The sequence below is a fragment of the Rhopalosiphum maidis genome, chromosome 3, assembly GCF_003676215.2.
Source record: "Rhopalosiphum maidis isolate BTI-1 chromosome 3, ASM367621v3, whole genome shotgun sequence".
Lineage (NCBI taxonomy): Eukaryota > Metazoa > Arthropoda > Insecta > Hemiptera > Aphididae > Rhopalosiphum > Rhopalosiphum maidis.
This window is the reverse complement of record NC_040879.1, coordinates 58,732,907-58,748,341: the sequence shown is the minus strand read 5'-3', so window position 1 is coordinate 58,748,341 and position 15,435 is coordinate 58,732,907.

Here is a 15,435-nt window from a genome sequence, read left to right as displayed (position 1 = left end):
TGAAATAGGTTAGATGGGATTTTTGAAACAAATATGTCAAGTATATCTGGGTTTTTACGAGCAGAAGTTGGCCAGTAAGTAGGGCCAGGGGGAGCAAGTATTTTAAGTTTTTTTATACATGTGAAGTCTCGTAAGACAAGACCACGTGGGTTATTCGTACGACATCCCCAACTTTGATGTTTGGCGTTAAAGTCACCTCCAACTATAAAATTGTTGCCAAAAGTACAAAAATAGTTATTAAAGTCTGCAACTGTAAGTATATGTTTTGGAGGTGAGTATAGTGCAGCAATTGTTACAGGGATGTTATTTATATTAATTAAAACCGCACATGACTGTAAGAAATTCTGACAGAAGTTTGGGAGAATTTGGAACGCTATGGTGGATTTAATTAATATGGCAACTCCGCCGTGAGCCGTATTATCTGGGTGATTGGCTTTCAGTAATTTGTAACCTGGAATATGTACGTTAGAGTATTGAGTAAAATGTGTTTCGGTAATTAATGCGATATCAATACGTTGGTTTTGTAGTACTGATTCGATTTCATTTACATGATTTCTTAGGCCGTTTGCATTGAATAATAAAATTAAAAGAGATTTGTTTGTGTATGTGTTATTAATCATTTTTTAGTATCTAAAAGACTAGTTATTACTTTGGTAAGTAGAGATATTAAAGGATTTATTAGAGATTTGAAATCCTCTAGAAAGCTTGTTATTGTTTTATTGATATCAGCTGACGGTGAAGGCAGATGGTGATTTGAGGATTGGCCTGAAGTGGCCTGTGCATAGGATAGGGTGGGGTTTGTATTAGTGTCATGAGCAGGGTGGCTGTCTTTTACAATACGTGACTTATCTCTAATATTATCTGATAAAAAAAAATTATTAGTGGCAGGTTTCTTACGTCTTTGGAGGTCCTTGTATACCGCACATCCTTTATAACTGGCTGGATGGCTCCCGTGACAGAGTGCACATGTTGGTGGGGTATCGCGTGGATTTGGACAGGCGGATGATAGGTGGCATGCGCCGCAGCGAACACATCGTGGAGGATAGCCGCAGTACGTTTTGGTGTGACCGTAGTTCTGGCAATTTAGACATTGGCTTATAGTTTTGGCTTTGAAAGGTTCTTCTACTTTAATTTTTGTATGTAATAGAGATGTCAATTTATAAATATCGTTTGATTGGCTGCAGGGTTCCAGGTCGACAAAAAAAAGTGGTAACGGGTGCTTATTTGTTTTATGTAAAACATTGGTAATATTTCTTACTTCAAATTGACGAAATTCTAATTCAGATTTTATGAGACTAGTAGGCGTCGATGGATGTAAGTTGCGAATTACAACTCGGACAGGTTTGTCTTGTTGAAGTTGGTAGGTGTGGTATTCGGCTTTTTCTTCCTTTAAATACCGTATTAGTGATCTATAAGCGTCTGGAGTGCTGGTTTGAATTTTTAGTCTATCTGTAGATGATTTACAGACAAAGTTTTCAACACCGATTAGCTCTATAAGTACTGTGCATAGTTCCGGAAAGTTCTCGACGCCTCTTACGAAAACTGGAGGAGGAGCTTTGATTGGCGGAACATTTGTATTTGCACTATCAGTCTGTGTGTTATTGGTATCTTCGTTATTTTTGGTATTATCATTGAGCTGGTTGTCATTTAGACCGTCCATCTGATTTGAGTCCTGATCTTCGTTTGAAGCGAGAACCTCAAAACGATTTGCTGACGCGAATATTTTTTTTTTTGGTTTAGGTTGATGAACACTTGGAGAGTTCGGCGTAGAGTTAGAAGAACTAGAGTGGTTTCTTTTAGGTTTTTGCTGTATGGTCCAACTTTCATCTGATTGCCTATTCTTGCTTACAATTTTTATCGGAGATACGATATTATTATTTTTACTGTTCATTTTGATTAAAATGAGTTGGATGTAAATAGAATAGAATTAATGAGTTTCTAAATAGTATAATATCAGTCAATCGCAGTCGCGATAAGAACGATGATGAAGACGGTGGGTTGCGATAGCTTAATTAGATTGTTGTATAATAACGAGACCGCAGAGGCGGCCGCCGATGAGACCGTATGCGTTACACTGACAATATTACTGAGGACGTAATATTTTTATCGTTTATTGTGTGCAGACTTTAGTTAAAATAGAAGAGTAAATAGAACTTAGTCTATGTCACATCTTTGATTAACCGGATAGAGAGAAAAACACAATAATAATAAATTAATGAACATTATAGAAAGATTAATTAATTAGCTTAGGCGCACTATACACACGTGCGTACCGATCGGCGGCTATCGCGGAACTATTACATAACTAGTATTGAAATTTATGCCTTTCTTAGAATTGCGCTCCAGGCTCATACCTCCTTTCTCTGCTTTGAATACGGCCCCGATTCGGCGTTTTGTTATGGTTTTGGGCGATGAAAAAAACCCGACAATCAATCGTGGCTGTTGCCCAACCGTTTAGACGTGTGAGCGTGTTGACAGTTTGACACCTCGTGCTCAAGTCAGCGTCGTGCCCGTGCAGGCCGTATTTTCTGTCTTAACATCTGTCTAGTACTCTAGTATAAACGTTGGTTCCCAATCCGATTTATTAACGTCTTATTTAATTCCCGCACACGTTCGTAGTGTGAACTCATCAACCATGCAAGATAGTCTCTGAAGTGGTAGTACCATTAAATGTATCATTTTTAAGTATAATTATTTACCTTGAACTTGAAATTTACCATCATCATTGACTTACCTCAATTACTGTTGAAATTTATCATCTTTAACATTGATTATATTTAGCACGATAAGTCGACTGTCTTCTAACTTGCATCAGATTTTATAAGTTCGTATTCGCATGTGGTTAATAAAAATCAATTTTTATTGTGTGTAAAAAGTATTTCGATATAATAACATAGCTTGTTATTGTTTTATTATTTTATCTAATTTTGTAAAATTAAAACATTAATTAATGAATTAATTTGTTGGTTTTTAAACATCAATCAAATATCAATACTAAAAAATATCTTGTATTTTAGGATGCCCTTGAATACATTAATGTTAAGTTTCTTGACATGGATGATTTTATTGTCCAATTCAAGATTAAGACAGATGCTTCTCTAATACACCTCATAAATCATTATTGTGAAATTAATGTAAGTATAAACATGACCTATTAACTATTAAGAATTAATTTATCGTAGCTGTTATCATTAGTAACAGTAACTAAATTTTAGACTTAATAAGTTTATATTTTTTTAGAATATATTCAAACAAGTATGTATTCATTTAGCCATTGATTTTAATTTAACCTAAATATTATGGTTGTATAGCTACTGTAGTTGCTAGCTTGAATTTTAGTAGCTATATCAATTACATAAAACAATTAGACTAAACAAAAGAGTAAAATAACTGACAAGTAGTGGAAAATTAAGGCAATTATCAACTTTATTTATGTTTGATACTTCCGCATCATTTTAAATTAATACTGAAAGGTAAAAATCAATACCAGCATTTATTTACTATCACATCGATAAAGCAAATGATAACTATGTGATATTACTTGCATTTTACTCTACTTTGTAATTTTTTTCACTAGTGTCCCAATCATAAACTGTTGTATAATATGTAAAAAATATAACTTGGTGTTAGGTTTTAGGTAAATCACCCCAAATAATAATTTTATTACTCAATATTATGTATATTAAATAATTCATAATCTTTTTATATGATTCGTATAATTTAGATATTTAGCCGACCATTAATTTTTTATCTTTGTCTGGCACTGTGGAGATAAATAAATATGTTTTTTTTTTTTATTATACTTGTATATTTTTGGTTACATTTCATTAATTAGTCTTATTCTATAGATTATATAATATGTTTGTATCCATTTTATACAAATAACCAAATTGATATTTGATTTGCTGTATAACAATTAAACTCATGCTAGTGTCAAGTTTTTTATATATATCATACATCCATGTTTTATTAAATACTATAAAAATAATAAATTATAATTACCTTATATTTAGATTCTAGAAATATAAGTACAACTATTTTCATCATAACTGAGATAAAACCCTATACTTTTATTTGGGACAGTATAGATTACTCATAATTGGAAAATAAAGTAATATTATTACAAAATTGTAAGCACCACTTAGGCTGCTGACCTACTCTAGTCCAAGTTAGCAACTACATTTTCACACTATAAAATGAAGAATATTGACTGTAAAATATTGTAACGATTAACAAATATTTGATAAATTTACATTTAGTTTTATTTTGCTCGAATCGACACACATTCACTATTTGATAGCGCCTACAGAATTTTATAATTTCCCATACACACAGTGATTGCACCAACGCCAATAATTAATTACTGCCGTCAAATAATTGATAGAACACAGCTTTTGGGGTATCAGACGATACAGTCTAAATACACAGTTGAATAGATTTAATTTTAATATTAATATTGAATGATATATTATTGAAGGTAACAACATTGTCTCTTTGAATTTTGAATGAAGTTTTTTTTTATAATTTAAAATAGAGGCAAATTTTAATAATTTTTAAATGTATTTTAATATTGTACACACATGTAACTTGCTTTAAAATTCATATATCAAAGTTAGTTTAATGATGTATTAATTAATTAATATTAAATCTAAATCATTTTTATGTAAATTGCTCAATGTACATTTGCTAAATGACACATTAAGAGGATGCCAACGTAGTATTTGTTATGTCTCTCTAACCCACGCGTAACATAGCAAATTTTACGTTTACAAAAATGATGTATTAAAAATTGTAAATTGTGTATACATCTTAAAAAACTCATAACTTGCTTTAAAATAAAAATATAACAAAACGCTTATGAGATGCCCTAGATAATGTTCTTAACTTTAAATTTTATAATAGGTCATTTCACTCTAATTTGAGAAATTAATAAGGTTATAGTAATTTTTGTGAACGTAAAATTTGCTATGTTGCGCGTGGGTTAGAGAGAGATAACAAATACTACGCTGACATCCTCTTAATTGTGAGATGAAGATAATGAACATAGGTATGGGTATGGAAGTATGGTGTACAAATACTGAAATATAGTTAACACTGCGTAAGATGTTAATTAATGATGAATCATTGTTTTAAAAATATATTTATAATTTAAGTGATAGCGATGATATTATAGATATTTTATTCATCTATACAGTTTGTATTAACTAAACCTATGTGCTAGTTTAACATTTATAATGTTATATTTTTTTAATTCATTTAAAATTGTAATATTTTAGGATTTAGATAAGACAGAAGTAAGATTCAGATTTTATGGACAAAAAATTGAAGAAGCTGATACTCCGTCTTCTCTTGAAATGGAAGAAGGTGATACCATTGACGTCTTTAAACGGCAGATTGGTTGAAATATAAACATATTTGTTCTATTATTAAGAGGATGTTATGCATACACGTGTTTTTCTGTTGCTTGAGGGTAAATTTATCGACCTATTATAAAATATTATATATTTGATTGAAAGCATAATTTATGAGCATTTAATAATTGTTAATTTTTCGTGAAATTGAAAATACTTATAACATGCTTTGAAATTATAATATTAATGCTTCCATGGTACCTGATTACCTGGATGATATCCTTACATTTCAATGTTGTAACTGGATGATTCATTCTAATTTTAAACATGACAGTAAAATGGTTTATTCTGGTTAATATTATTCATATTACGATGTATGGATGACACTTCATGTGGGTATAACATCCTTTTAATAATGTTATTTTATGTATTTAATACTATAAGGTATATTAACTCAATTTATCATGATATTCTAATAATTTAAATGGGTTTAAAAATGTTATGGTTTTCATAAATAAATGAATTGTATTTTATTTAATTATAATTATTTATGATAAGTATGTGTAATATGTATTATTTATATTATAGAAATGATAATAAATAAAGTGATTAGTATCAGAAAATCGACATAGATGGTATGCATTCCATTATCGACCGACTTAATAATTGATTTGATTTATGTTTTATCATTTGTAGAATACAATTGGGTATTACGGAAATTTTAATATTTTTAGACAGTATAGGTAAGTAGGTACCTCAAATTATGCATAAATTGTCTAACAATAATTCAAGTACCTACACTAATAAAAAAGCTCACGACATTTCCCAATATGATATGAATCATAATAGTTTAAGTATTACTTTAATGATATAAAAAAAATTTTTGAATCTATATCAAAATTAATTGAAATAATTATTATTATGATATAAATAAGTATGACTATTATGACTATCCCTAAAAAATTGAGTTAAAAATCTACAGAAGGTACTTAGTACTTCTTTTTTAGCTATAACCACGGCTCATAAATTAATGCATTTGCATATTTCTTAGGAAGTTACATATTAAAAATTTGATTCAATAGAAATTCGTTTCATAGGAAAATATGCAATTTAAAATAAAAATGTATGTTGTATATTTCTGCATATTTGGTTAAATTTATATAATTTTGTACATTTAAATAATTAAGCATATTAATGCAAATTATATTCATAAATCATTGATTTAAAAATTTTTAAAGTAAAGAGTCAAACACAACATTGCATCATCTATATTTTGAATTATACTATACTGATATTAGATTGCAATTTATCGACCCGATAAAATAGTTTATTTTTATATAATAAAAATTGGTTTATCGTAAACACAGTTTATACACCTTTTTACCGGGTTGATAAATTGCAATCTAGTATAATTCAAAATATAGACGATGCGATGATGTGTTTGGCTCTTTATTTTAAAATTGTATATACGACAACAAATTGTAGGCCTGACATTTTTTAAGTTGATTTCTATATTAATATATGTTTTTTTTTTAATAACTGCATGTTTTACTGCATAATATTGCATTATAGTGATTGCACAAGTGAAATATATATTATTCTTAAATGTTTTTTTTTATCAAGAATATGCCTTAAATTACCAAAGATGTAAAAATGTATGAATAAAATTTACTAAATAATCTGTTTTTCCATTTTAATTATGAATCAATAAATAACCCAAAATATATTTTAATATAATTAACATTTTCAATGCATACACACGAGGACTTAAATTTATTAGAATCTAGACATTGTGGCGAATGATCTCAAATATTTAAATTGCTTTGAATTATAACATTTTGTTTATTGAAAACAATATGTTTAGTTTTATTTAAATTAAGCTCAAGTAAGTTATTATTAAATTAATTGTACCTACGAAAATTTACAAAATCAGATTACATTCATATTTAATAATTTAAGCCAAATTAATCTCCAAACTAAGGTAAAATTAAAGCTTTTCCATTTATGATAAAAGTATATAATATAATATGATTAATAATAATAATAATATATATATATATATTACAGTGTAAAAAAAATTAAAGAAATCACCAATAATGATTATTTACAGTGGCTTTCGTAGTATTTAGTTATGAAATAAGTCATCATTAAGTTTAACTTTCATTTACTATTTTTCAATTTTTTGAACTGCTATAATCATCAAAAATTTTTTAATATATTTGCAAAATTTTATAAATATTCGTGTCAGAGTAATTATAAATCACATTATGGGGACCAACTTAATATATTAAGACTTTCGTCCTATCTCTAACGGTTTCCCCGAAAAACAGCTAGTGAACAAGAGTTAAAATTTTTCGGAATTATAAATTTTCATTCGCATTTTCTCGGTCAGCTGAAGGTCCAACGGAAATGTATCGTTTAGGTTAAAATGCTCTACAAGTAGTTCTACATCAGAAGCAGCTTTACATTTTTCCAAAAACTTGTTAATACAAATTTTGAGTTTTCAAAATCGTTTGCCACAAGTACGACGACATAAAAAACCTTAGTAACAGTTTTTTGAAAAATCAAAGGCATACGGATTTTGTAGCTAGTTACAAGGATCAACATTATGTCTTAAGACTTTTGTCCTATCTCTCACATTTTTCCTGGAAAACAACTCGTGAACAAGAATTTAAATTTTTCGAAATTTTCAATCGCATTTTCTAGGTCAGCTTGAGGTCCAGCGGAAATGTATTACATAGCTTAAAAGTTTAAGTTACGGGGATCAACTTTATGTTTAAAGACTTTCGTCCTATCTTTCAAGGTTTTCCCAGAAGATAGATAGTGAACAAGAATTAACATTTTTCGAAATTTTCAATCGCATTTTTTCGGTTAGCTTGAGGTCCAACTGAAATGTATCACATAAGTTAAAATTTTCTACAAGTAATTCTACACCAAAAAGAGTTTTTCATTTTTCAAAAATCTTATTATTACAAATTTTGAGTTTTCAAAATCGTTTGACCCTAGTACGACGGTCTAAAAAAATCTTTGTAACAGTTACTCGAAAAATCAAAATTATACGTATTTTGTAGCTAGTAACAAGGATCAACTTTATGTCTTAAGAATTTCGTCCTACGGTTTTCCCGGAAAACAGCTAGTAAACGAGAATTAAAATTTTTTGAAATTTTCAATTTTCATTCTCGTTTTTTCGGTCAGCTGGAGGTCCAACGGAAATGTATCACATAGGTTAAAATGTTCTACAAAAAACTTGTTATTACAAATTTTGAGTTTTCAGAATCGTTTGTCAGAAGTCGACGGCTTACAAAACCTTAATAACAGTTTTTCGAAAAATGAGAGGAATACATAGGTTAGCTAGTTACGGGGATCAACTTTATGTCTTAAGATTTTCGTCTCATCTCTCACTACAATACCTATTGTCATTGTATATATCAATTTTATGGATAGGATTGTTTGAATAATTATATGAAGTATTTCAAGTATATTTCAAATACTTATTATTATATTTTGTAGGTATTTAAATATATTAAATACTATAACAAGATATTTAGTTTGCTTTATCGACTATGAAGAAGTTGTTTATCGTCGACGAAACGACATAACGATTATATATGTTGTTATCGACAAATTAAAATATTACGGAAAAAATAATATTTTTCGTATATCATATATCTATTTGGCTATTTTTATAGTTCATAGTATCGTAGTACCCCGAATCCCAGTATCCCACACACACACTCTATCACTGGCTATTCGTTAATATTTTAATAATCGTTTTAAGTTATTTTATTACGAGTTGACGTTAGTCTCTAGTCACTCCCAAGTTGTTGTAATTTTATTGTTATGTGTCGTGAGTCCTGACTAGAATTTTTTAAAAATGTGCTGTATATTTTTAATTTTTATATTAAAGACGCTTAACTAGTATGGATAACAAAAATGAACTAATTCTACCGTAGAATATTTATAATATTGAGTGTTAAGTTATTAAAATAACAAATAGTTGCAAGTTGTACACCACGTACGAAGTATCTTGCAAACATTGTATTTGTTCGAAGACACATACTGCTGATTCACGTGCGACGTGCCCCATCAAATCTTCGCAAGCATTTGAAAGTAAGTACCTAATGGATGATTTTAAATTCATATTTTGATTGTCAATCACCTATGATAAAGAATGCGTCCAATTTACGTTGTCGTTATTGAAAAGATATTTAGATGTACCTCCTCAAACTACATGTTTACTTTCAATTATTTGTAAACATAGTCTTTTTTTATGGTGAGAACTGAATATGATAGGTACCAGGTATCTACATGACTTAAATTACTTTCAAAGTCATTTAAAAATCAAATTTTATATTATATAGTAATATATACTTATTGTGACATTTAGATTTTTTTTTTTAATAAATGCAGTTTTTATGGTACTGATAGTAGAAGGTAAATTAGTTAATAAACTAAAATTTTTCCAAATTTTAATGATAGGTAATAAATCCTCAGAATTTATTACTACTAAATAATATACATGCTTATATCTTTAAATATAATTGAATACCAAAACGTCTAAAATCTATTATATTATACTTTTTTTTTTTAATTTTTTATGTTGGCCATGTTAAGTATAACATACAATGGTTAAATTAAAACTTATATTTTTTAATCATCAGTCTAATAATGTTATTGATAAATAATAAACATTTCAACATATATTTGCATAACTAAATTAATTTTACAAAATATTTTGTAATTTAAAATTAGTTACATTTACTTATAGTAATATTAAAAGTTGTTTAGTAATTTATCAATATCAATATTATTATTAAACAACGATTAATTTTGTATATTTTTTTAAAATAAATTACTTATTGATTAACATTAATTTATTGTAGATAAACTTTTATATTAATTTAATGATTAATTATATCATTTTTAATTTATTTGTTTAATTAAAACTAGAATTTTTAATTTTATATATATTTTTATATTTTTAATTAGGTATTGTATATTATAGAGCTCATATAAAGTAAAACTATCAATTATTTTTATAACTAAACATATTTTAGATTTTTAGGATTACTATAACTATAAAATAGTCAAGAATATTTGTCTTACGAAATTAAATAAATATATAGCAATGAATTAAAACTATTAAATATACTCTATTTTTGTTAGTTATAATAGTTGTATTGTTTTCTTGTACATTTTCTTAGAATTCGTCTCATTTGTTCAAAACAATTTAGAAACTTATAACAAATGATCTCCAAGTTGTCTAATACAAATTTTTAATGAAAAAATTTATCACAAATATTCAAGATAACTTGTTCCTTAAAAATAATTGGTGGATAAAATATTGATTTATGATTTGTTAAATGTAAATATTGATTGTCTATATTTATTGGTAAAATTATATACTCACGAGTGCTGACTCATTTTTCTCTCATGCTCTAAGTATATTTAATTAAATGTTCTCGTTATATTTTTAAGTTGTCACAGTTTTGAATTCAATTGTTTTATTAATTTTAAAAAGTAGTGATGTATAATTCAAATATTAAGTATTTTCATATATTAATTATTATATATTATTGTTTAAATATGAACTGTAATTATTTAAATTATGTAATTGAATGTTCACAACTCATAAATTATAAAGGACCTCAGACTGTTAAATTTGTAAATAAACAAAAACTACAAATAATCAGTTATTACTTCCATGATATTTTGCGATAATTGGAGTATTGTTATTTACTTTTTGTTGCAGGTTTTCGATTTCTCTTAAACAATTTTTTGATTGAAGCAACCTTTAATTATATCACATCACAAGATGAAAACTTCTCTTTAAAAATAACTTTAAATTAAATCTTTTAGTTTGATATTTTCTAATATAAAAATAATTTGTAATGTATGTACTTTATATTTTTTTTTAACTACTATAAGAATAATGAAAAACATCATTAAGTCAAATAGTTTAACTTCAAGACTAAGAAATATTATCATTGATAATCTATCAACATTCATAACATTAAGACTAAAAAATAAAAAAATGAATTTGAACTAAAGATATTAAATCGTTTAATGGATCGTTAGCTATTTTCAAGAGCCCATTAAATTTTTGTTTAACTGACAATTAAATAATAAGCAAGCCTCGTAAGTTCATGTATTCAACAATTTACAATACCCTCCCCTCCCCTTGCAATAGAAGGTCTAAAATAAACACTATTCGAGTGGTGGCATGTTATGTACAGTAGTGTCTCACATTTCTAAATTTCATATACTATCTCTTGCTGAATTAACTATAGGAATAAGGATTAAAATAATTTATTGTAAATGTATTCAATTGATATATATATCAATAATAAAACATTTAACTAGGACCTGTGCATAATTCCTTATTATATGTATAATAATAATATAATATATGTTTCCAGGACAAATTTTTTGAAATTAAAATAATCAGTCAGTAACTGATGAATTGTAACCAGTTGAACAGAATACATTAAGAACTGTATGTATCCTTAATCCTTGAAAACATAAGTTTAATAAAAGTTTGTACGTTTGTAAAAATATAGACAATTTACATTAACTAATTAGTTATTTGACAAGCAATAAATACTTAAATAAGGTTAGATTAAAAAAATCACATTCTCAAGTACTTACTAGTTATGCTTGTAGCAAAATGTACAGAAAGTTCCTCTCCGCTTTCATGAGTTTCAACACAACTATAATAACTTGTATGAGCATCGTTTATGGTAGTTACCAAGGCTTCAAACAATATATTTGTCCGTTGACTGTCATGACATACATCAAAACCAATAATCATCAACCCCTAAAAATAAAAGTAAAAAATACAAGTAATTACAATTGAATTTGTATACTAGACTATATCAGCTATTACTTTTTTAGGTATGGTAACCTGCCAAGGAGCGCCATCAAGTTTGCAATTAATTTGTATAGCTATTTTGGTGCATATTGATAAGTTATTTTTCTGCACATTTTTCAACAGTACTACTTGGGATGGTACTGAAAACAAGTGTTTATGATATTAACAATACTAAATTTCGCGTCAATTACATTTTTAAGGTGTTTTGAATTCAATGAGAATATGAGATATGTCGAGATGTAGATTTAAGAATTTCAAGAACGTCGAGAGAATCACTCCGAATACTCCGATACTCCGATAGGGAAATAATAGGAACTTAAAAATTACCTGCAGAACATAAAAACACTGTCCACGCGACCATGAAATACGCACAGGATAAGACCATCGAATTTTAAAAATATATAGTAATTATGTATATAGTTAAAATATAATAATAAAATAAAAAATAAAAACCGATACGTTAAACCTTTAAAAATATTATTGTCTATGATTTACCATACTTTAACACTAATGAAAAATTGTATAATATTATGTACTTGAATATTTCATAAAAATATTATTTCGAATTAAGTATTTAAAATGCTATTAAATTACCATTGAGCGAAAAAATCGAATCTTAGAACACAAAACGTATAGGTATAACATATTAATATGTCGTAGGTAACTATAATATAATATAATCGTACTTGTTATAGTTTAGTGTTACTACACCTAAAATACAATGATACACGTAGGTTTTCAATTTTCATTGTAACGCGTAGTGACAAAGACGAGGTCAAGTACAAAACCGAGAGTACCTTACCAACGATGAGACATGAATACACTACAATTTTAAATTATATTAATATAGCCGAAACTGTGTGTCTGGATCGACGTGTTTCATCGTCACAATAAAAAAGAACGTTTTCTTAGTGTAGTGTGCGGTCCGGCAATCCTCACCCAGCCACCCCGACTACAAGATTGTCCCGAAAACCGATCGATACGTAGAAAACAGTCAGTTTCTTTTATACGTCTCATCGGCGCCGTTCGATGTTTATCCGCAATAAATTATGTCTCAACTGTGAATGAACGTGTTTTATTCTAAAACTCCATTACCTATGTTATTATAGGAGCTTGTTCAAAAGCGTCACTGCGTTAGGTACAGTGCTGGAATGTTAATCCCTGATTTTATATATAGTGTCATTCGATGGCCAACAGAGTCGTATTCAATTGTACAGATATTTTTTTCATTTATAAAATATAAGAGTATACAATTTAATGACAACTCGGCAGAAGAAGGCCGAAACAAGTCTATATCGCAGTACTCGTATATTATTGTTATATAATTGTATCATTTTTTATTTGATTTCCACAAACCGTCGATTGAATTGAATAAAAACTTGGAATCTCGATCTGCTCGATAGAATAGATTTAGAGTGTACGCATTCAGTTATTCAGTAGAGACTAAAATATTTACCACTTATTCCCCTTGTAGAAGATAAATTTGGCCTCTTACCTACCACCACTCACATAATAATAGTTTCACAAATGGCTGTGACTTGTAAATTTGTTTAGCATTTATCTATAACTCGGACCATAGTTCTTATTATAGCCTACTTTTGTACCTACTTTGTACATGTTAGTTAACAGGAACCACCATATCAAAGATAGAAAAATAATATAGATATGCATTGGAGAAAATATTAAATTAATATGACTTATGAAGCATTTTACGGAAAACGATATTTTAATTGAATACACAAAAAACTGTCTTTCTGCTTGTCAATTGTCAATTATAATTATAATCAGCTGATCAAACTATTGCTAAACTATTTGTTTAATACTATTAACTTAACAATTAAATGTCATTATAATTTAACTATAGATACCTAACAATCTAATAATGATTAAAATGGTAAGCAGTTGGGACATGGGTATCGCTTTGCTACACATTGGATATCGTCGATATCGAGTGGGTCACTATTATAATAGGTTTGTTAAATTTAAATTCAATGAAATATCATTGTATACGAAAAACGATTCTAATCGGAAACGCACGGTCTATCAGCCTACATCACAAAGTGATATTTTTATTTGATATAAGTATATAACTATTTAAGTAATTGATCTTACTTTTAGAATAATAAAATTATAACATAATTATTTCCGAAATTATTATATTTATTATATTATTAGTATTTAATTATTATAATAATATAGATTTAATATTTATAGATACTTTATTATATTAGTTTAAATAAATTAAAAATCTTCTTTATAGTAAAATTCATAATAATATAAAATACATAAACATTTAAATTATAAAGAATAATGTTTTTAAATTATAACAAATAAATAAATATATAGTTATTATAAATCTATAAATATATAGATGTTTTGTTTATGACATTTTGGAGAGTAGTGAGGGTGCAATTTATATATTTTGTTGAATTCTAGTATAAAGAATATGTGCTCATGTGCTATAATATAACCTAACCTCTTGGCTCCTTTCCGGATTAAGACCATAAAAGAATAATATAATAATATCTACAGTATATGCATTATACTCGGTACGTCTGATATTCTGGTACACTCAAACTATCTGTATCATGACATTATTTATTATATTTTTAATATATCTCCCGGCGCTCTATATATCCTGAGTATACAATGCCATTATAGCTGTGAAAAGCAGAAACATCTACGGCGACAGTACGTTTTGCCGATAATAGTACATTTATCATTGTTTAGACGTGCACAGATGGGTTGCCAGATGGTTGGGTAGATATATATACTTTTATAACATTAATTGTGACCGTGTGCAGTATCCCTGTATCATCTATATACGTGTATTGTGTATAGCATATAGGTCAACTCCGGTACTTGCCCATATAATACGTATCGTACTGTCGATTCTCCAACACAATCAAAATGTCCGTATGTGGTAGGTACTATACCGAAAACGTTTCCTGTTGATTTACCTTCTGGCGTGCAGATAATGTGGTTCGTATAAAAATGTACGACGACCGTTTATAGCGAGCGTCAGTCTCTTCTTTTAGAAATAAGCGTTCAACAGTGTTTCGAGTAATTCTTTAACGGATTACAGACATAGGTCGTCAGTTTGAAGAATTCTAATAATAAATAGGTTTCTTACTTGTATTCCAGGAAAATTATATGTGTACAGTATAATAATGCATATAATACACACAGATGTTATATTGTAATAAGTAATGT